This window comes from Typopeltis vanoorti, chromosome 18, assembly GCF_054136105.1.
Source record: "Typopeltis vanoorti isolate ZY-2024b chromosome 18, IOZ_Tvanoo_1.0, whole genome shotgun sequence".
Classification (NCBI taxonomy): domain Eukaryota; kingdom Metazoa; phylum Arthropoda; class Arachnida; order Uropygi; family Thelyphonidae; genus Typopeltis; species Typopeltis vanoorti.
The window spans coordinates 9,207,093-9,231,401 of record NC_143566.1 but is presented as its reverse complement, the minus strand read 5'-3'; the positions used below and the strand labels follow the sequence as shown (position 1 = coordinate 9,231,401).

General features: G+C 37.5%; 1 protein-coding gene across 1 annotated transcript in view; it reads right to left on the bottom strand.

Annotated features, from left to right (window-relative positions):
* Window positions 1-24,309, bottom strand: part of TBC1D16 (TBC1 domain family member 16) — a 419,175-nt gene that overhangs the window by 766 nt on the left and 394,100 nt on the right. The gene's annotated exons all lie outside the window — the stretch shown is intronic.

Below are 24,309 nucleotides of genomic sequence, written 5' to 3'. Positions count from 1 at the left end.
GTATGTCATGAGCATCTGGAGCAAGATGGAGGAAATGCCAACTAGGCCTGACAAAACATCATCACTACCTTACTGGAGGCCTGAAGTGGTCTGCTACCATGTTTGGTCCAGTTTCTGTTCACCCTCCCCACCACACACACATACACACATCTAGTGGCTGGCTTGTAGAATGGTTTTACTGCTGTACCTTGAATGTTGAAAAAGATGAGCTTCCCATAATGTATTTGGCATGTTCTTGACAATATACCATAGTCTCCCCTTATCTGCATTTTCGATATCTGCAGTCAACCCCAGTCCAAAAATATTAAATGGAAAATTCCAGAAATAAACAATTTATAATTATATTGGCAAAGTGGATATTACACCCATCATTATTTCAAAGCCAAATGTTTGTAGAAACTATGAAAGTTTCATAAGTTGACCTGAGAGCTTACAAGAATACAATCCTTGGAATCACAAGTTGCCTTAGCTACTTAATTAAAGTAGTGAAAGCTAAGGCAACTCGAGGATTGTATTCTTGTAAGCTTTCAGGTCAACTTAAGAAACTTTCATAGTTTTTACAAACATTCGGCTTTGAAATAACGTTGGATCTAATATCCACTTTGCATATGTAATTTTACATTGCTGAAATGAAGGCATATGGCTCTTACTTTTAGTAATAGACAATTGATAAGTTTTAAATTGTGTGCCATTCTGAGTAGTTCTCAGTTATCAGATCGACTATTGTGGTATCACAGTGCTTGTATTTAAGTAACTCTTATTTTACTTAATAATGGTCCCAAAGCACAAGAGTAGTGGTACTGGCAATTCGAATATGTCAAAGAGAAGGCGTACAGTGCTTCCTTAGAAAAGGTGAAAGTTCTCGACTTCATAAATAAATAAAACGTATGCTAAGGTTGCTAACATTCCATTCCCATTTAGATAACTTTTATTATAGTATGTTGTTATAATTGTTCTATTTTATTATTAGTTATTGTTGGTAATCTCTTACCGTGCCTAATTTATCACAGGTATGTATGTATGTATAGGAAAAAACATAGCATACATAGAGTTTGGTACTATCCGTGGTTTCAGGTGTCCACGGGGTGTCTTGGAACAAATCCCCCTGTGGATAGGGGGGGGATATGTTCAGATAGTATTCATTACTATCTGGCTGAACTTGAAGTCATAAATTAGGATTCCTGACCAGATAGAGAATAATCCTGCTGCCACTTATTCTGTCAGATAATGTCCAGAGGAAGTCTGAGTATGGTAGCAAGCAGGGAAAAACTGGTAAGACTAAACTTTGATCAGATACTGTGTTCACTCTGTGTTGATGCTGTTGTTGTCAGAATTATAGGCAAAGAAATTAAGGCTACAAGGCCAGTGTATTATGTTTGTTAACTGTACGAGTTCTTCTGGCTGATTTGTCTGTTGAGCTGGATGAAAAACCTGAGTTTCTGGGAGGAAAAACTGCCAGCCTTTTTTGAAGAAATGCATATAGTTGAGAATAGTTGTCTGTCAGGCAAAAGACATTCAGCTGCACAACTATCTCCCATCGGCCTGACACCCATAGACATTCCCATTGTTTATCGATAAATAATATCGAGATGATGAATAATAACAACTGCATGTTTAAGTGTACTGCAACTCCACTTGCTTGTTGACAATCTTGCTTCATTTACATGATACTATGAAGGTTAGGCATGCCAATGTGCTCATTATTTAAAAACATTTCAGAGAGCATTAATATCTGAGAATGCTGAGTAACTGTGTCCATAAGATCTTCTTCAGGATGAGCTCGAAGACTTTGACAATTAAAAGTAAGAATGGATAAGATTTTTCTGTCTTTGACAAATTCGAGTAAAGGGTCCCCTACAGTTCTCAATGTATTATCAATTGAGTATTTCCCAATCCACGGTGAAAGGTCTTGTCGCCTGTAGGAAAAATGATGTATAGTCAATTTATATCAGTTACTCTTGACAATGTGGCATAAACCAATGCCTGCTTGTAATTCTTTTCATATTCATACACAATCAAATCAAAAATTTCTCCTTGAGATTTATGAATGGTTATGGCACACAAGCCAGAATTAGGAGAAAGTGACTCGGTTTAGATGACATTATTTTATTGTTATTTAAAAACACATGGTCATGCAGCATCTGACTGGAATAAGAGCATCACTAATGTTATGAGATCGAGTGTACTGTGCACCTAGTTTCTCGGCTAGGAAACATGCAGAGCATTTGGAAATTTGATCTAAAGCTCCATTCACTAATCTATCAGAAATGCCTATATCATGGAATAAGTAGATATGGATGAGATATCCCCAACAAGCAGGAGAAGTTTGTAGGAGGACAACAGTGTCTAAAACAGACATTTGATTAGCTTTGTCTTACTTGCTCTGCATTTTGGTACCTAGTAATTGTCTTAAACAACTGAAGTCAGCTTATCTGCTGATGATATAAGCACTGAATTATTATACCAATTTACAGAATGAATGTGAAAGAAGTCTTATACTATTGGAACAAAGTCTATCATCTTCTTTAGTCATGAAATGTGATTCAATCAGTTCTCTTTTTGAATCTTCTTCAGTTTAGAGGCAATTAAACAAGCCTTGTAAGCTTTTTACCATAGCAGTCTAAAATTATGTTTTTTTTTTTGTTTTTTTTTTTGCAATTTCAAAATGTTATGTTTTTCTTATCCAGAATGAGGAGAGAAATGAAATCACTACACTTAGAATTTTTCAAAATAGTCCAGTTTATACAAAATGAGGTGACACAAATAGTCACAGAGACTAACATAACGATGCAGACCAACTGGGTAGTAGCAAGCAGTGAAATAGTTACTTCCATCACCTAATTTTGTAGCATATGTGATGTGAATCCATGTTGAAAATTAGGGGAAGGATGCATGTAAAGATGTTTCACATAGAACATCGTCTGTGTGTGTGTGTGCTGCTTCATGCATATTTTTCTAATTATATTTTCGTCATGACTTCCTGTATGGTGCCACGGTTTATCTGAGTTTGGAGAAGGGGAGACAATAGCTAAACATAAGGAACTTATGTTTAGCCGGCCTGGTTGGCTGAGTGGTTAACGTATCCACTCTCCAGCCAAAAGCAGGGGGTTTGAATCCCACTGTGGGCATGGATGTTTGTGATTGTCTGTGAAAATACTAATGGTGGTGGTTGGCAGTAGATGGCATTGGTGTAGTTGCGGTTTGTTGTAGTTGGTGGATTCAGTGGTAGAGACGGAGATCTGTAGAGTGCCCTCCCTCGAGGAGTTCTTGGACTCTCTGGAGGTGACATGTAATAATAATAAAACTGTCCCTGTTCAATGATTGGGAAGCATATGGAACAGACTGCTATCACACAGTGTGCTTTCTCATTCTTATATTTTGCAACTGTGCTGATGCAGCAATTATGGAGTTAACTCACGACCACCCCCTCTTCAGATTATCTAATATATTACACTACAGAGTAAGTTCCCTCTCTTTATGGTCCATTGTGTCTGAACTATCAGTCGAGAATAAAAATGAGTGTATTCTTGCTTTTTATTCTGAGACACTTGTAGCGACTGTTATACCCATATTTCACTAGTAATTGGGTTATAATCATTATGTGCATAACTTTGTGAAATTTAATGGACAAAATTATGTTGTTTACTACATGAAGGTATGTACTGTATGTTTGCCTGTTTTGATTTGTATTATATAACCTGCATCGTATTTATGTTTCTTGAATGTTTTCTCTCTCTTAATGCTGTTGTTTTCTCTTTAATTGTGTTTTATGTTATCTACTGTGTGATGTTTTGCATTTTGTGTTGTTTCTTTTCAATTATTTTTTCCTTGAAATTTTCTGTCCTCTTGTGTGCATAATGTGGTATTATATGGCTGAAGTCAATTGATATAGTTCCATGATCGTTAAGTAGGTCATGTAGTTTTCTGCAATTCGGAGTAATCAGAGAGAGAAGTGCATCTATGACACTTGTACAAGTAATGCATGCACTGTCACAGTAGGTATTTCCAAGCAATGATGTAGTTATTTCCATCATGAATTCTGTTTACATTCTGTAAAAATGTTTCACATCAAAACTATCAACTATCACAGAAACCAGCTTGGAGCAGTACAATGGATGGAAAAATTTGAAGGAAGAGATGTCAGTAGTGCATGGGAGACTTCAGAAAAAAATGTTGGGAGCAATGGCAGATTATATACCTCAAGTAAAGAAAACAAATTCATCTGGAGCCAAGTGAATAACTAGAGAAATTAAATATGAATTGCTGGTGAAAAAGAGATCATGGTAGAAAACAGTTGCATGAGGAATATAAGGCTCAGGCTAGGAGGGTGACTAGTATAGTAAGGAGAGAAAATTAGAATATGAGAGGAGACTAGTGCTGCTACCCAAGGAGAAGCACAAAAACGTTTTTTACTATGTGGCCAGTAGGAAGTAATCTGTCCACACACACTAGAATGTTCCATCCTAATAAATCAAGGTTTATTCCTACAAGGAGGAATGAAGTGTTTGCAGTGAATGAAGAGGATGCACTCCAAATATTGAGAACACTGGATGTCAGTAAAGCAGTGTTACCAGATGGAATTTTGCCATGTGTTTTAAGTGAATGTGCTGTGGAAGTGACTGTGCCATTAACTTGGCTGCTTAATGAAAATCTTGCAATGGGACAAGTTCCTGGAAGAGTGAAAGGAGGGTAAAGATAGTGTCACCGTATAAGGGTGGTGGTAGAATGGAGGTATCAAACCATAGGCCAGTTTATATTTCTTCTGTAGTTGTTAAGATTCTGAAGAAATTAGTAATAACTTGTATACAGAGTTGGGCAATATTAATTATCCAGAGCAGAATGGATTTGTTAAGGGGTGGTCTTGTTTTGGTAATCTAGTTGCCTTTTACAATAGAGTAACAAGAGTAGTGGATGATTATGTTTTGGGATCATTATTGTTTAACATGTATGTAAGTTATACTGGGACATACATAATTGGAGATAAGCAGTTGTCTGAGAGATGTTGTGGCATTACAGGAGGATGTCAATACACACCGAGTGTAGCTACTAGTTTAATGTCACATAACGTAAATTCTTGAAATTTGGTACGCAAGGAGGATATACAACATACAATTAATATGGAACGTTTGAAGGAGATGGAAGAGATGAGAGGGTCCACAGAAGATTTACCAATTCATTCTTAAGTCTCAGAAATGTGGGATATGATGACAGACTGAGTAAATGCAAATTGAAGAGCCTTGTAAAAGAAGGAACAGAGATATGATTGAAACACACAAATTGTTGGAAATTTTTTCAGTTGGTTATACTATAAATTAAAAATGCCAAGAAATTATCCAAGGGTAAGCAAAAAAATTTGCACCTAAAATATTTTCAAGACTGAGCAACTCGCATAAAGAAGCTAATGACTTCACATCACTTGCCTTAGTATCTCATAATGCATAGCACATATCCTTACAGACATGAATAATGCCATGCATTATGGAAAGGGTCACTACCCAGACCGGTTTCAACTTTTATTGAGTTCTCATCAATGAAAGCCAGATACAGCGGTGATACTAAGGTTGAAGTAATGCAGAAGTCATATTTACATATATGAGTAGCCAAAAGGTGTCACACCTTATTATTAAAATATTCTGCATTATGTATAGATGCTGGAAGTTTTTCCACTTGGTTATACTATACATTAAAGATGCCAGGAAATTATATTCTTGGTTTAGTCTTGTGAAAAAACTTCCAACAACTATCTCTAATCCAGAGTAATTTAATAATAAGTTGTGACACCTTTTGGCTACTTGTATATGGAAATATGGCTTCTGAATTACTTCAATCATGGTATCACCTCTGGGTCTGGATCCCACTGATGAGACCTCAATAAAGGTCGAAACCGGTCCGAGTAGTGACCCTTCCTATAATGCATAGTTTTATACATGTCTGTAAGGATATGTGCTTTGCATTATGGGATACTAAGGTAAGTGATGTGAAGTTATTAGTTTCTTTATACGAATGGCCCAGCCTGAAAATAATTCTGGTGCACACTTTGTTTGCTTGCACTTGGATAAAGGATTAAACCAAGAATATAATTTCTTGGCATCTTTAATTCATAGTATAAAAAAGTGGAAAAAAGTTTCGACATCTATCTCCAGTCCAGAGTATTTTAGGAAGAAGGTGTGACACTCTTTAGCAGCCTAAAATACTCAAAAGTATTTTAGCAGCCTTCATTCTCAGCTTCCAAGGATGCCCTTTTGTCCTTTCCCCACCTCCATAAATTGAAAAATTTCATCAATTGAAATCCTGTATGATCCTTTCCGAAGTTCGTAAGTCTCAATCATATCATCCATCTTTCTTCTGTTTTCTAGTGTCTGCAGTGTACATATTCTCAATCTGTCTTCATAATCAGTATTCCATAATCCAGATATAATTTTTAACACTATCCTTTGCAGTCTCTCTCCAATATATCAGAATCATAATGGAAACCTGGAGACCACACCTGCACACAATAGTCCAAGTGAAGTCTTATCAAAGTCTTGTAAAGAGGCAAAATAACATCCTTATCTTTACATGTGAGCATTCATTTCAGCATTGCAATTATCTTTTGAGTTGTATTTGCAATCTATGTGCATGACCCCTGAACTTCAACTTCATATCTATTAATACTCCAAGATCCCTAACCTCATCAGTTTCTTCTAGCCTAATCCTACCAATATAACATGACATTGGATATCTAATCACGATGAAGTGAATAACTTTACATTTACTGTAGTTGAACTAACAAGTGTTGTTTAAATGCTTCTCATGCACTCTCGATATTCTTTCCATCCAGCAACCGATCCCATTCCACTGAACTCAGTATACTCCCCAGTTGGTCATAATTTCCTGCTTTGTAGTTTAGTACGTAACCTTTTCTGAATGGAACATTCACAAACTTAGTCACTTCCCAAGTGAGTACTGCATGATCACTGTCACCAACCAGAGGCAGAATAGTTACGTCTTTAACTGAAATGCCCTCTGACACTATAATCAAGTGGATTATAGTGTCAAAATCTCTGAATGGGTTTAAGGCACAGTCTGATTATCTTTTTTCATGATATTGTGGAAATCCCACAATGAGTCTTTTGACTCTCTGTAGGTCTGATGATAGTAATAACAATTTAACCATAGTATCTTCCTAAGTATAGCTCCCACTGTTGAGATCCCAATAAAGGTCAAAACTGGTCTGGGTAGTGACCCTTCACATGATCAGCCTAAAAGATATATAGGATGATCTATCATATTAGTGTTTAAATATTTCTATGTGCTGCATTCTTTCCATTACTTCCATTGGTCTATTTTTATTTATGGCCGAAGCGACTCAGGCTATGAGGCCAGTGTTATTATGTCTGTTAATTGCATGTGTTCTAATGGCCGGTTTGTCTGCTTTGTGGGATAAAAAACCTTGCCACCCCCATATGAGGCTGGATAACTCACCTTTTCATGAAAAGCTCTGATAATGGTTCTTCGCATCTTGGATCCAAAAGGAAGTATGCGTTGCATTATGGGATACTGAGGAAAGATGTAAAGTCAACATCCTCTATATACAACTCAACTAGTCATGAAGATAATTCCCATGCACATTTTGTTTGCTTGCACTACGGTAAAGGATTAAAATAATATTAAAATAATAATTTCTTGTCAAGTATATAATATATGCTACTCAATACCAATCATACTTCACTTGGAATTCATTGACTAGAGTCACTGACTCTAGGAAACTAATTCCACTCAATCACTACTTTTCAAGGAAACCATCTAGTCCTCACACACTTGCTTATTCACACTCTTGTTCAAGTTCCAGCAATGATCCCTAATTCTTCCCCAATAGTCACGTATTGAAAAATTTCCTCTATATCAATCCGACAAAAACTCCATATCAGTTTCATATTCATATCTATTTGTCCCAATTTATATAACAGGGTTCAATGTTTATCCACTCAAATGCCTCTACATAATCCAATATCGTCATGAAGCCATTTTCTGTATCCACCTCAACTGTCATTTTATTATAAAAAGCAAGTACCTTATTATTGAGGCAAGATCTACCTTTCACAACCCTTTCATCCATGAGACGTTGAATGATCGATAACCTGCTACATCAATCTTGTAATCTCATTTGTGCAGTAGAACTATTTCTCCATCTTTCCACTTCCATGAGATCCATCTATAGCTGAGACTTAAACAATCTGATCAAAGGCACTGGCTCTACTTTTTGCTAATACCTTTTATTCTCCAAAGGGAGTAAGTAAGTCGGATTCAGGAATGAAGAGTCACACTTAACCAATCAGAGATAGTGGGCCCAAATTATCAATAATTTTAAAAAGCATTCCAGTGAAGAAAGTATGGCAGATCACTGGCATCTCATGGTCCCCAACGCTAAAACAATATATTGTATAAAATGGTGTGGAAAATTGCTGTTCACAAAAAATTCATAGGAATATCCAAAATTTCTATTTTATTCATTTAATATGTGCAATTGCTCCTAAGAATTTGTGTTTAATCTTGTTATAAAATGCTTTTACTCATATAATGAACTGTATATTTTTACTATAAGATAATTTTGCTCAACAGAAACTTTTGTGGGAACTAGTGAAGAAATATTTATTAGCAGCAATGGCAAGTTGTATACCTTGAGTGAAAAACTTGAATATCAGAAGAGATTAGCCCTGAGATTCAAGGAAAATGTGAAGGAATTCTTTCATTATGTAACAAGTAGAAGAAGAAGAAATGATTGTAGAAGAATGACATTTTAGACAAAAATAAAGGGAGTAAGTAAGTCGGATTCAGGAATGAAGAGTCACACTTAACCAATCAGAGAGGGGGGGAGTAGATATGCAGACTTTAGGGGGGGCAGTTAAGTGTATAAATGAGTATATTATGCCCGGGCGAGTACGACGGACAACAAATCAGAATGTAGAAAATGGCGGTGTACTAGAGAATTGCGTGGTAGTGCTAGATATGTGTGAGAGCGTCGCTGAAAGTGTAAATGAAGGTAGAAACACCGAAGGAATGGATGATTTGATTGATAATGTAAATGGTGAGATAAATGCGAGTAGCGAAATTGCCCGTTTAAATGGCGCGATACACAGAGCCAAACGAAAACTGGAGCGTATGCAAAAATGTGTGTTGAACGTACCAACAAATAACCGGCGGAAGTCTGTGACGGCAAATAATAGAATGTACGTAAACGTCAATAAAATGAAGGAGCGAGTGCTGTATGGGGATTCGCTATTAAGAGGCGTAATAATTGAGAGTTTAACGAAATCGTACCAGCCGGGTGCGAACATAAAGGACGTCAGCGAATCTATTCGACTGCAAAAACAGAGGGTGAAAGAGATGATAATAGTGGCAGGAACGAATGATTTGAAAGAGGACAAAATGGAAATGATAGAGGATGTGAGGGAGTTGTTTGAGGTAGCAAAAGAGAAGAGTGAGAGAGTTAGGATGGTGAGTATCTTACCGCGGTATGACAGCGAAGTGTTTAGAAGGAGGGCCATAATTGCCAATGACTTTATGCGTGGGTTATGCATGGAGAGTGGTGTGGAATTTGTGGATGTGTGGAATGAGTTCGATGGGCGAAAGGACTTATATAAGATGGATGGGTTACATTTGAATGGAGTTGGTGTACGGAGACTTGAAAGAGTGTTGATGAATGATGTGGAAGTGGATGTACAGACTCAGGGAAACTAGATTTATTAAGGGGGGGGAGTAGATATGCAGACTTTAGGGGGGGGGCAGTTAAGTGTATAAATGAGTATATTATGCCCGGGCGAGTACGACGGACAACAAATCAGAATGGGATAATTAGTATAAGGAATCAAAGTAGGGATGGGACAAATGGGCTTCTGCGATTCATGTACACTAATGCCAGGAGTATTAGGAACAAGAAGGAAGAGTTTTTGGCCATGGTTGGCACTTCCAGGCCACAGGTTGTCGGCATTAGTGAAACATGGCTGACAGAAGATGATAAAGCTAGTGGGATTGAATGCGATGGGTATAGCGTGTTCAGGAGTGACAGGGTGAATAAAAATGGGGGAGGAGTGTTATTGATGATAGCTGATGAGCTTCAGCCAAGGAGTATAGAAGTTGAACTGCAGGATGGGGAAAAAAGCACATTTGAGGCTGTTTGGTGTGAGATACAATCTAGCAGAACAAAATATACAATTGGGTGCTGCTATAGACCGGGTGATGGAGTGGATGGTGGGAATAGTATGCATAAGCAAATAGAAGAAATGAATGGAAGGAGGGTAATTATTATGGGTGATTTCAATTATGGTAACATTGACTGGAAAGAGGAGAGGACACATGGGAGGAAGGAATTGGATTTTATGCAGTTATTAAGGGACAACTATCTACGGCAACATGTATTGGAAAATACCAGGGGGCAGAGAGTGCTGGACCTAGTAATTGCAACTGAGAATGTAGCTGTAACGAACATGACCATGTTGCCACCAATTGGTGAGAGTGACCATAAGGTCATGACTTGGGAGGTGGCTAAAGGAGTCGAATTTACAATTAAGACAGGGTATATGTGGAATTACCGGGCTGGTAAGTATGACAAGCTTAGGTGTGTGCTTGGCTCAATGCCATGGCATGTAAAACTGCAAGGGCTGGATGTTGATGGTGCATGGGAGGTGGTTAAGAACTGTTTGCAGGAGGCAATGGTCGACTGTATACCAAGAGTCCGAATAATAAATCAGGTAGGGGTTAAATGGATGAATAACACTATTAAGCTTGAGCTGCAAAAAAAGAAACAATTGTGGAGGGAATTTAAGGAGAAGAGTGACCATCAGGTGCATGAACAGTATAAAGCTCAGGCCAGGATGGTAACAAGGGTGGTAAGAAAAGCAAAAGCAGATTACGAAAGGAAATTGGCCATGCAGGCTAAAGAGAATCCCAAACAGTTTTTTCAATATGTTGCAAGTAAAAGGAAAAATGCTCATGGTAGAATGATCTTAAAAAATGCTGAGGGTAGGGAGGTAACTGAATCAGTCGATGTTGTGGAATTACTGAGCGAGCACTTTGCAAGAGTATATCATCCAGGTGGTGGCTTTGCGGAAATGGAGGAACCAACAGCTTATACTGGAATTGTGATGAATGAGGTAGAGGTAACTAGTCTATTACAGAACCTCAATGTCAATACATCTGTGGGATTGGATGGTATACCAGCTCATGTCGTACGTGAAGCGGCCAAAGAATTGTCAGTGCCCTTGACCATTATGTTTAATTTGAGCCTCAGGACTGGGTCAGTCCCAAGGGGGTGGAAAGAGGGGAAAATAGTTCCACTGCACAAAGGTGGTTCCAAGGCTGCTGTTGAAAATTACCGGCCAATCAGCATAACAGGAATCATTATCAAGGTCTTAGAGAAAATAGTCAAGAGGAAAATACAAGATTGGATAGAAGAAAATGGGATACTGTATCGGGGACAGCATGGTTTTGTGAAGGGTAGGTCATGCCTCAGTAACTTGCTCACGTATTATAACACAGTGACGGCTGAACTGGATAAGGGTAATGGGTTTACAGTGATTCTGCTGGACCTTGCTAAGGCCTTTGACAGGATACCACATGGAATTCTAATCAGTAAATTGCAGCATATGGGAATGGACATAGGGTTGGTGAGATGGATAGGAGGGTGGTTGACGGAGAGATATCAGAGAGTGGTTTACTCAGGAGTAGAGTCCACAAGACGGCCTGTGACTAGTGGTGTACCACAAGGATCTGTTCTTGGACCACTGCTGTTTAATTTGTTCATAAATGATATAGGAAAGGATCTGAGAGGAACAGTTCATTTGTTTGCGGATGATGCGAAGTTGGGTAGGGCAATAGTGAATGCAGATGACGTCAAAATTTTGCAGGATGATTTGGATAGATTGGAGGTCTGGGCTAGGGAGAATGGATATCAATTTAATGTGGCAAAATGTAAGGTTATGCATTTTGGGGTGAAAAGATGGGAGGCAGTTTACTGCATTGGTGGAACCGTGCTCCAGGAAATTGATGAGGCACGAGATTTAGGAGTGTTGGTGGATAAGGAATTGAAATTTAGGGGACACATTGCAAAAGTGGCCAAATCAGCTCATCAAATCACTTGGTTGCTGAAGAATACGTTGACAAGCAGAGACAAGCAGGTTATTGTTCCTCTGTATCGAGCCTTGATAAGACTTCATCTCGACTACTGTGCTCAGATTTAGTCACCTAGGTTTCTTCTTGATGGGGAGGAGGTGGAGAGGATCCAGAGGCGAGTGACCAAGATGATAGCAGGTCTGTGGAATGAACCGTATGAGAACAGGTTGAGGATTTGTGGGTTGCAAAAATTGGTTGATAGGTGGAGGAGGGGAGATATGATTGAGACATTCAAATTACTGAAGGGTTTCTATAAAATTAATTCAGAAGATATTTTTGAGAACAGGGCTGGTTGTGGGAGGACTAGGGGACATCCATGGAAACTGGGCAAAAGTGTGGTTAGTAAAGGTGTTAGAGCTGGGTTCTTTACTTTTAGAGTAGTGAATGAGTGGAATGCGCTCCCTGAGTCTGTGGTGGATGCTGTGACAGTGAATGAGTTTAAAGCGAGGTATGATAGATACTGTATGAATGTCGAATAGTTGTGATGAAAATGATTTGGGGCCTCCCTCGATGAGTCTAATGACTCCCTGGAGTTGCCCGTAATAATAATAATAATAATAATAATAATAATAAAGGTAATGTGAGTGATGCAGAGGAAATAGTGGAGTTGTTTAATGATCACTTTACTGGGGTATTTCATCCTAGAAAAGAGGGGTTTTATTATAGAGAGGGGGGAGAGCATTCAAAGTTTGGAGGTGCAAGAGAAGAGTGTTTTAAATACTAAGTTTTTTGGATGTTAATAAGGCAATGAGAATGGATGGGATTTCACATGTTTTAAGAGAATGTACTAAGCAAGCAAATTGACTTGACTCGGCTTTTCAGTAAGATTCTGGTATGAGAAAGTTGTCCAAGGAGTAGAAGGTGGGTCAGATAGTCCTCAGGACCACCCTGTTGTAATTGCTCCTAAGAATTTGTGTTTAATCTTGTGGGTAAGAAGCACCTTTGTTATATTTCAAAGTGATATTTCAGCACCCCCATAAAACAGAATTTGCAAATTAAAATTAAATTAATTTCGAGAATTTTTATTTATTTAGAATGTAAATATAAGATATATGTACATGTACATAAAAACAGAACATCTCAAAAAAAATTTTTTTTTCAATTATCACAAAAAAATCACACCACAATTCAAATCTGCGTTGATGTGCCACCCATGAAGCGGTATGTCAAAGCAAAGTGGTTAATCGATGGTTGAGTTTACCATTCATTTTTAATTGCCTTACTGTTTATTTTAAGTTGTGCAATCTATGTAATAAAGTTTCACTTCATGAATAAGTGCAGTGAACAAAAATTTCTATTATTTATCATCTTAAAATGGCACCCATCCTGATCAAGTGCCTTTCTGTGGGACACAACCTGTACACCTCCATGGGCTGGCCGTAATAGTCCCATTGCATAAGACTGGTGTTAGAAAGAAAGTGTCAAACTATGGGCTAGTTTGTATTTCTTCTGTGGTTGTTAAGATTTCCAATAAATTAGTAAGAGATCGTATACAGCATTGAGCATGAAGGTACGTTATCTATGATGGTCATGATAGATTTGTTAAGAGGCACACTTGTTTTAGTAATCTAATTATCTTTTATAACAAAATAACAAGAGCAATTGACTAGGGAAAGGCATATACTGCCATTTTTTGGATTTTACAAAGGTGTTTGACAGGGTGCCACATGAGAAGCTAATATACGAGGGTGGTCTGCCAAGTTATCGGCCTTGACTATAAACAGCAACACTATTGACAAGATTTTTTTTTTCTAAGTTGGTACATCTGTCATAAGCATCCATGTGAAATTACAAGCCATTCTATCAAGTAGTTTGTTTTATACAGCTGTCTGAAGCAAAAGTGTTGTCTGTATCCCTGAAAATGGATAAAATTGAGTATCATGCAGTTATAAAATTCTTCGTAAAAGAAGATTTAACACCAAAAGAAATTCATTCGAAGTTCATAAAAGTATATGGGCACTCTTCTCTTTCATTTTCGACAATTAAGAAACGGGCTGCAGAGTTTAAATATGGCAATACCAGCCTTGAAGATAATCCACGTGAAGATGTCCAAAAGGTGTAACAACACCAGAAATCATTGAACAAATGCACGATATGGTATTGGATGACCGCCAAGTCAAAGTGTATGAACTTGCTGAGACTATAGGCATTTGAAAAGAACGTGTAGGATATATTTTGCATGAAGAATTGCAAATGAAAAAGCTTTGTGTAAGATGGGTACTACGCTTGCCAGCAGATCAAAAACACACTCGCATGAAAATCTCTGAACAGTGCTTGGAGCGTTTTAACAAGAATAAAACTGATTTTGTGAATCGATTTATTACTATGGATGAGACGATTCACCATTACACACCAGAATCCAAAAAGCAGTCAGAACAGTGGACAGAAGCCGACTGTTCAGCATCAAAGAAGATAAAGTCGGTTCCATCAGCAGGAAAGGTTCATGGCATCGGTGTTCTGGGACACTAAAGGCATTTTGTTTATTAATTATTTTGAAAAGGGTAAAACAATAACTGGGGAATATTATTCCAATCTTTTAAGCAGAATAGATGAAAAAATTTGTGAGAAAAGACCCCGATTTGCAGAAGAAAAAAAATCATCTTTCATCAGGACAATGCACCTGCCCACAAAGGTGTTTTGGCAATGGGAAAATTAAGGGATTTGCACTATGAATTGTTGGAACATCACTCTATTTTCCAGATTTGACTCCTTCTGACATCTATCTCTTCCCCAAACTAAAACTCTTCCTCATTGGTCAGCGTTTATCTTCAAATCAAGAGGTGATTAGAGCTGTAGATGGGTATTTTGCAGATCTTACTAAGAACCACTACAGGGGCAGGATAATGGCACTGGAATAAATGTATTAGTCTTAAGGGAGATTATGTTGCAAAATAAAAATAAATTGAAATTATAAATTTGTTTTTTCATTGTTAGGCCGAGAACTTTACCACCCTCATATAAGGTACATAAGGGTCTGAATATCAGGCTAGTAAACTGGATTGAGAATTGGCTGTCTAATAAGTATCTGAGAGTTGTGTGCAAGGAAGCATGAGTTTACAAGTGAGGGTCCCTCACGGTCTGGTATTGGGACTCATATCATTCAACCTTGATATCAGCAACACTGTCAATGAATTGCAAGGAGATATTCAGTTGTCTGCAGATGATGTGAAGCTGAGAAGGGTTATCAGTAATTGTGCTAATATGGTAGCCCTTTAGGAGGATTTTAATAAGCTGAACAGATGAGGTAAGTTAATGGTGGTTAATGATGTACTAAAAGAAGTGGAGGAGGCATGGATCTTGGGATAATGATTGATAGAAACTTGAAGTTTAGGAGATATATCACAAATGCAATACAGGAAACCCAGAGGATTGCTACAATACTGAGAAGAACATAACCAACAGAGATAGAAGAGTTACAGTTCCATCATATAAAACCCTGAGCAGACCACATATGAATTATTATGCTTAGATTTAGTCGCTAAGATATGATGGGGATAAATTAACTTTGGAGAGAGTGCACCAAGGCAGATAACAAAAATGATATCAGGACTGTAGAATGTTAGCTATGAGGATAGACTTGCACATGTGGACTGCAGAATTTGGTTGATAGATGAAGGACAGATGATATGATTGGGATATTTAAAATGTTGAGAGGTAGTTATAGGATTGACACTGGAGGAGTTCTTTCATATGGTAGATTAAGCAGAATGGAAGTGATGAGTAAAAGAGTGAGAGTGGGTTTTTTTGCAGAGATTGTGGCTGGACCTTGGAATGCACTGCTTAATAGGGTGGCAAAAAAGCATGAATAGTGCATGAGTTTAAGGAATGTATGATAATAGACTGTGCTGTTTAATATGGGGCTCACATGACAAGTCTAATGAGCTTTAATTCTTGCAAAATAATTAATCATTTTAAATTACTTAAAAACCTATCAATCATACTTTCAAATTTATTCCAATGTGCTTTGCAGTAAAAAATTACTTTTACCTCTATTATTCAGTATTTCTTATTTCTTTTTGCAAAATAGACCCGGTATGATGAGATGTGTGTGAGATAAAAGGACCTCCTAGATGAGTCTTTGACTCCATGAGGTCTTGTTTAATAATAATAATAATAATAATAATAGAATTTCTTGTTGGGGAATATTTAAACAATTTGACAAAATTTCTTATACTAGATCGTTATCATCAACAGTGGAATGTTGGATGAATGCCTCTCCATGCTTCTTCCATTTTGACTGGAAAAGAGGCTTCCATAAATGTCAATAATAGTTTTTTATCTCATCATCAAATTTTACTGCTGGTTTCCGATAACCAGTTCTTGGTGTCCCCATTCTGTTGTTCTCTTTGTCTATCTGTTGTCAGACATTTTCATCGCATGTCCTGCACAGTACCATTTATTGTCTTTTATTAGGGAAGGTCAAGTGAGAGTAGGTTGCTGGAGAGAGAGCAAGAGATACATGCAATAAAAGGTGGAACATATGAGGAATGAGTTATAAGTGTGAAAGGGATTAAGAGACTGGAAAGAATGGATACAAAGTGAATGAGAGTAGGAGCAAGAGAGAGAGAGAGTTATGAGAATGACAGAAGGAGAGAGAATAGGACCAATGGAAGAGAGAGAGAATGAGAAGGAGAGAAAATGCAGGAGCCAGGAATGGAGAGGAAAGCTGTTAAGTGGGAGAGCAAAGAGAAAAAGTGTCAGAGGAGAGAGAGAGATGCAAGTAAGCAAGGATGGAACAGGGTGGTAAGAGCTGTGATGTATGGAGATTCAATGATTTGTGGAGTGCAAAATAAAATACCAGAGGAGTGTTTTCCTGGAGGAACAATAGACAGTGTGACAATAGCAACTAAGCAAGGTGAAAAAAAACAGATAAGATGATAGTGGGTATGAATGACTTAAGAGGCAGTCTGAATCAGGTGGTGAGTGATCTGAGGTTCATGCTTGAGGTTGCATGGCGGAAGACTGAGAGGGGGAAGACAGTGAATGTGTTATTTATCATCATGATAATGTATAGCAGAGCAAAGGAGAAGAGCATGAATAATGAATGGCATGATAGACAGAATGTATAAAAAAAGAGAGGACTGGATTATGTGGATGCCTGAAGTGCATTTGAGGAAAAAGAATGGTATGCGAGAGATGGCTTGAATTTGAATGAGAAAAGATGTAGGAATCTGGAGAGAATGTTGTTGTTCTCTGAACAAGTGAGAATTTTAGTGCAGGAAAACTAAATTATCAGGGAGAATAGTAGCAGGGGTGGCCTCTTGTGCAAATAGTCACTTGGGAGAAGGGGGAGCACAAAGTGTAATACAAAATCCAGTGGAGTCTGGAGGTAAATAGTGAAAAATACAGAAACGCTGAAAAGTGTTGATGTTTCTTTATACTAATACCAAGAGTATCTGGAATAAAGGAGAAAAATTGGCAGTGCTGATAGTCTCAGCCTGTCCAAGCATTATTGGGATTGTTAAGACATAGTTGATGGAAGATGATATACTTACAGGAATAGAAGTAGCAGAGTATAGCATTTTTTGGCAGGATAGAAAGGACAAACAGTGGTGGAATATTGCTTATGATAAGTGATGAGTTGTGTGCTCTAAGAGTAAAGGATTTGGAGAGCAATAGCACTAATTGTTTCGAGAGCATATGATGTGAGGTGGGAGTAGGTAGGATAGGATACTTAGTAGGGTGTTGATATAAGCCAGGAGCATAGAGGATGAAGGGAAGAAGATGTTTAGTCAGTTGAGCTTGACGAGTGCAAAAAGAATAATTGTTATGGGAGATTTTAACTCAAAAATACAAATTGGGAAGAGGAAACTGCATGTAGCGGTATGGAAATGGAATTCCTGGAATGTAGTGTCTTAGGCAATGTGTAGTAGAAAATCTTGAGATCCAAGAGTGTTGGATTTGGTCATAGCATCAGAGGCCCTCATTATAACTCAGATGGCACCTCTGCCCTGAGATGGAGAGAGTGACCATGTGGTTTTGTCTTGAAGGATGAGTATACATGCAGGAATAATATTGATTAGCAGCAAATGGCAAGTTGTATACCCTGAGTTAAAAAAAAAACACAATTTTGTGTAAAATATATGCCAAACAATATCAAACAGGAACTCTAGGTGAAAAAAAAAAGTAATGGAAGAAATATAAAGGGAGGGATGGAGAGCAGATGCATGAAGAATATAAGACTCAGGCAGGAGGGTGACTAGTATGGTAAAGAAGACAAAAACTTGAATGATAGCCCTGAGATCCAAGGAAAATCCCAATGTGGCCATTAAGAGGAAGAATTATTGTTGAAGATTGTTAGACAACGATGAGAGAAGAGTGACTGATGCAGAAGATATACAGAAATTTGTTTAATGATAACTTTATTGTGGTATTTTATCCTAGAAAAGAGAGTTTTATTACTAAAGGAATGGGGAGGATTCAAGGTTTGGAAGTAGAAGAGGAGAGTGTGTTACAAATACTAAGTTCTCTGGATATAAATAAGAGATTTCACCATGCATTCTTACAGAGTGAGCTAAGGAAATGACCTGGCTTTCAATGAAAGACTGGCTATGGAAGGAGTGGAAAGAGAGTGTCATTGCATAATGGTGGTAGTAGAATGGAAGTGTCACACTAGAGACTAGTTTGTATTTCATCAGTAGTTGTTAAGATTTTGTAGAAATAAGTGAAAGATAATATACAGCATCGGGCAGATGAGAGTAATGTTATCTGTGGGAGTGTACATGGATTTGTTAAGGGGTGATTGTATTTTAGTAATCTGACGGACCAGAATTATCAAGTAACAAGAACAGTTGATGAGGGAAAGGTTGCCATATTTTTTTGATTTTACAAAGGCATGTGACAGGATTCTATATGAGAAGCTGATATTTAAGTTACAGCACATGGGTTTAGATGCCAGGTTAATGAAATGGACTGAAGATTTGCTATCTGATAGATAACACAGTTGTGTATGAGAGAGCAGTATTAACAGAGATGATGGTTATAAGTAGGGTCCAAGAGGGCTTGGGACTGGGACCTGTATTGTTTAACTTTTGTATCAATGACATTGTCAATGGAATGCAGGGCAATATTCAGTTGTTTACAGATAATGTGGATAATGTGTTTGGAAAGGGTTATTAGTAATTGTGCAGATGTGGTAGCCCTTCAGGAGGATTTGAATAAGCTGGACAGATGAGGATATGAATGGAATGTGTCAATTAATTCAACTAAATGCAAAGTCTTGAAGTTTGGGATACACTGATAGGAGGCTGATACTCTATTATTGGAACTGCATTAGAGGAGGTGGTTGAGACAAGGGACCTTAAGGTGATGATTAATAGAAACATAAAGTTCAGGAGACATATGGCAAAGATGGTGAAGGTAACCCAGAGGTTTGCTGCAATACCGAGAAGGAGGCTGATAAGAAGAGTTATGATTCCATTGTATAGAGCTCTGATCAGACCACACCTGGATTACTGCTTAGATTCAGTCCCCAGGATCTGAAGGGGTTAAATTAATCTTGGAAAGAGTGCAGAGGAATATAGCAAAAATAACAAAAATGATATCAGGACTGTACAATATTAGTTATGAGGGCTGCAAAGTTTGGTAGATATAAGAAGAGGTGATATGATCACCTCTTCTTATATCTACACTGTTGAGAGGTAGCTACAGGGTTGACACTAGGAGATGGGAGTTCATTCATATGGTAGAACAGGAGGAAGGAGCCAGGAGAAGGGGCCTCCCTGGAAGTTGCAAAAGGAAGTCATGAAGAAGAGAGTGAAAAGGTGTTTCTTTGCATCAAGGATGGCTGAATTGGGAAATGCAATGGCTGATAGGACACCAAGCGCGTGAACAATAAGTGAGTTCAAGGAGTAGTATAATAGACTTTGTGTTGTCTAGGATGTGCCTCTCACAAGGAGTCTTGAGAATCCATGTAGGTCTTGAATGATAATAAGAGCAATGCTTTGGAGAGCCCTGCCATTAGGTCATTATTGGGTGTACACACTGGTTGTGGATCTTTCTTTTCTGAAATTTGGTAAACTGTCCTTAATTAATAATAATTTATAACAATAATAATTAATAATAATTACACAGCAAAAAATGGCTCTTTCCATTTTTTCCCCTGTGTTGTTTTGTTTCTCTAGCTGTTTTTCAGGCAGACTTCAAGTTTCAATACCATAGGTCAGGGCTGTCCAACCTCAGGTAATCCAAGGGCCGCATTAAAAAAAATTATCCGAGGGCCACATCACAATGCGTATCTAGTAATGTGGTGAGCAGCAGCGACACAACAAATGAACAACACTAATTGCACACTAATCGCCACTCATGTTTCCTGTGAGCTCCCGGAGCATGTGTGCTGGAATAAAACAGTGTAAGAACGCTTCTTTGACACATCTAATATTTGAAAAACAAGTGGGTATATAGTGATGTAAAAGCACCAAATAAAATTACCATCATCGAGATTTAGGTAATCCGTGGGCCGCATTAAAAAAAATTATCCGAGGGCCACATCACAATGCGTATCTAGTAATTTGGTGAGCAGCAGCGACGCAACCTCAAAAGCTGAACAAATGAACAACTAATTGCACACTAATTGCTACTCATGTTCCCCGTGAGCTCCCGGAGCATGTGTGCTGGAATTAAACAGTGTAAGAATGCTTCTTTGACACATCTAATATTTGAAAAACACGTGGGTATATAGTGATGTAAAAGCACCAAATGAAATTACTGACATTGAAATGATCAATTAGTGATAGAATTAAAATATCTAATACAATTCAAATTGTTATTTAATTTTTTTGCTCATGAAAATCAAAACCCACAGGCAGGCCACATGCGGCCCACGAGCAGTGCTTTGGACAGCCCTGCCATAGATCATTATCGGGTGTACACACTGGTTGTGGATCTTTCTTTTATGAAATTTGGTAAACTGCCTTTAAGTATATATCTGTAAGGGCTGAAAACTTTCTGAAATGTTGTTATTCCAGCTGAAATTTCATTATCAAGTTTAAGGTCATTTGTAATGATTTGTCCTAGATTTTGTATAAATTCACTATTTCAATCTGTCTTTGATTTATTTCTAATTGTTTTCTATTTTCATTATACATTATTTTTGATTTGTTCATATTTATTTGCTATCTCCAAACTTATTTCATTTAATTCAATAACCATCAGTGAATCATAGATTACTTAAGTATTCTCCATCAATATTCAATCCTCTTTTCTCACAGTTCAGTTTTCTCAAAGCATATTAAAAGGTGGTAGCAATAGGGAAATGGTGATTATTATGGGTGCATCATGGAATGAGGAGTTGAACAGTAAGGCAATAAATGCTGCTTGGGAACTGACAAAGAAATTCATAATAGCATCTATGTGTGAATGTATTTCAAAGGTTCAAAAGGCTGAATAAGTCAGGGATATAAAATGGATGGATGAGGGGATTAAGCATGACGTCTGGAAGAAGAAGGCACTTGGATTTAGCACAAAATGAATAACAGTAATAATCAGTTGCATGAAGAATATAAAGAGCAAACCACGAGAGTAACTCAGTTGGTAAGGGCAACAAAAGTGTAGTATAAGTAGAAATTAGAAAATCAGGCCAAGAAAAACCCTTGTGAGTTTTTTTGATATGTGGCAAGTAGAAGGAAGAATGATTATGGTAAGATGCTGTTAATTGATGAAAGTGGGAGTGTCCTCTACAGCAATTGACGATTGCTGTAGAGGACAAAGTCAAGGTGTTCAGTGAGCAGTTCTTTTGAGTTTTTCATCCTCAGTGTGAAATGAGAAGTTCAAGTGTAGATGAAATGAGAGAAGACGTAATGGTGAGCAAGGAAGAGGTATATGAGGAGTTAAATAAGATGTCAATAAGGCAATAGGATATGATGACATATCACCACATGTCTTAAGGGAATGTTCCATTAGTCTTGGCCTATCTGTTTAACAAGTCTTGAAACAGCACAAGTAGCAAAGGAGTGGAAGGAAGGGAAAATTGTTCCACTTCACAAAGGTGGTGATAAGACTAAGGCAAGAAATTATAGGCTGATCTGTATATCTGGAGTTGTAGTTATATCATTTTTGGTGAGAGATAGGACACAAAAATGGTTGATAACAGTGACATTCTTTTTTGCTTGTCAGCATGGGTTTGTTCATGTTTTACAAACTCGCTTATGTACAAGGTGACGAATGTATTGGACAAGGAAGGTGCATATACAGTGGTATACTTAGATTTTGCAAAGGCTTTTGATAGATTGCCTCACCACAAGTTGGCCACTAAACTGAAGATGGGACTCGATGATATACTAGTGAGTTGGAATAGGTGAATGGCTATCAGATAAGTATCAGCAAGGGATGCACTTGAGTATGGGATGCACTGTCTTGAAAGAACAAAGTCACTAGCGATATGCCGCAGCAGTCAGCTTTCGAACCATTGTTATTTAGTTTGTATATTAATGATATTCAGATAGGTTTAACTGGTGATATACAACTGTTTGCAGATGATGCAAAACTAGGGAGAGTGATGATGAATCAAGCAGATGATGTGGCCTTACGGGAGGACTTGAATAGATTGTATGAGTGGGCAACAGTATGGACGTATCATTTCATTGTTGCCAAGTGTAAGGTTCTGAAATTTGGTTGGTAACAACGGGATGCAAAGTATATACTTGGCAGGGAAATTCTGGAGGAAGTTGGGGAGATTAGAGACCTTGGAGTGGACAAGGATCTGAAGCTCAGAAGTCACACTGCACAAGTTGTTCAGACATCAGATCAGTGGGAATGATGCAAATGACCTTAATTTGTAGAAATAAAGAGATTCTGGTTCCCTTATATAAGGCCTTGATTAGGCTTTATATGGATTACTGTGCACAGATTTGGTCCCCTGGTTTTTATGATGATGAGGATATGTTGGAAAAGGTCCAGAGAAGATTGTCTCTAAGGTCATAACTGGTCTTTGGGATGGACAGATTGAAGGAATGCAGTTGCTAAGCCTAGTGAATAGGAGGAAGAGATTCATCCTATTCATATGATTCAGATATTTAAGCTTGTAAAGGTTTGTTACCAGGTTAATGTGGAAGAAATTTATTTTTCATAGAAATTGTGGGAAGGGGATAGAACAAGGTGACATATCTTGAAGTTGTATAAGGAGAGACATAAGGAGTAGATTCTTTGCATGGAGAGTGGTTGGTTAGTGGAATACGTTGTCTGACACCGTGGTGAAAAGATATATTGAATGAGTTTAAAGCACAGTTTGATGGGCTTTATGTGTAACAGTGTTTGCCTCCTGAAATGAGTCTTTTGACTCCATGAAGGTCTGGTGTTATTAATAATAATAATGATAATATAGTTCAATACTGTTTTGTTCAAAGCTCTCTTAACCATTCCTCACGTATATGAGACCAGCACTGACTCACTATTGATGAAAAGTCCCTTATAAATGTTTCTTTCAAATGGGAAGAAACAGTTTCCAAATTTTCCAATGAAGGGAACTGCTGTTCTACCAAATGTACTACTACGATGTGCAAAAGATATTTTTAGAGCACCATGAGTAAAAGAGAAAAATACAACAGTGCAAATACCACACTTCTAGTCACTGGACCAGAGCACAGTTTGGTCAATCAGAATAGTTGGATGTGTTGCTTTTTGAATATCACAACATTACTAATGACTGATAACATTTTAAGTTCAGAAAGTGTAACTGCTGTTTGCAAAGTATATTTAACAAGAAACTATATTCTTGTTTTAATTCTTTATCAAGTGTAAGCAAACAAAGTTTGCTTTAATAACATTTTTAAGCAGCCATATATTGCACACTCATGTAAATAAAACATTTATTTATGTCAGTTACGCAAACAAAAAAGTCAGACATTAAATGGTAGATCATTTTTACTTTTTTGTATATTTTTCTATAACAGGCATATTGGTCTAAAATATGCCTCCTTATTTTGATTTTTATCTGCCATTATTAACAATGAAATAAAACAATAGTTATAAAGAGTATATAATTCATATCAAAACATTGAAAAACACAGAGAGATACAGTGAGCAATGGCATTAAATAAACTGATCCCATGAAATCTGCACATCTGTGATTCAGAGTATCATATGAGCATAATGTCATAAAGAAATATTGTAAAACAGGTCTCCTTTATATATATATATATATATATATATATATAAATAGAT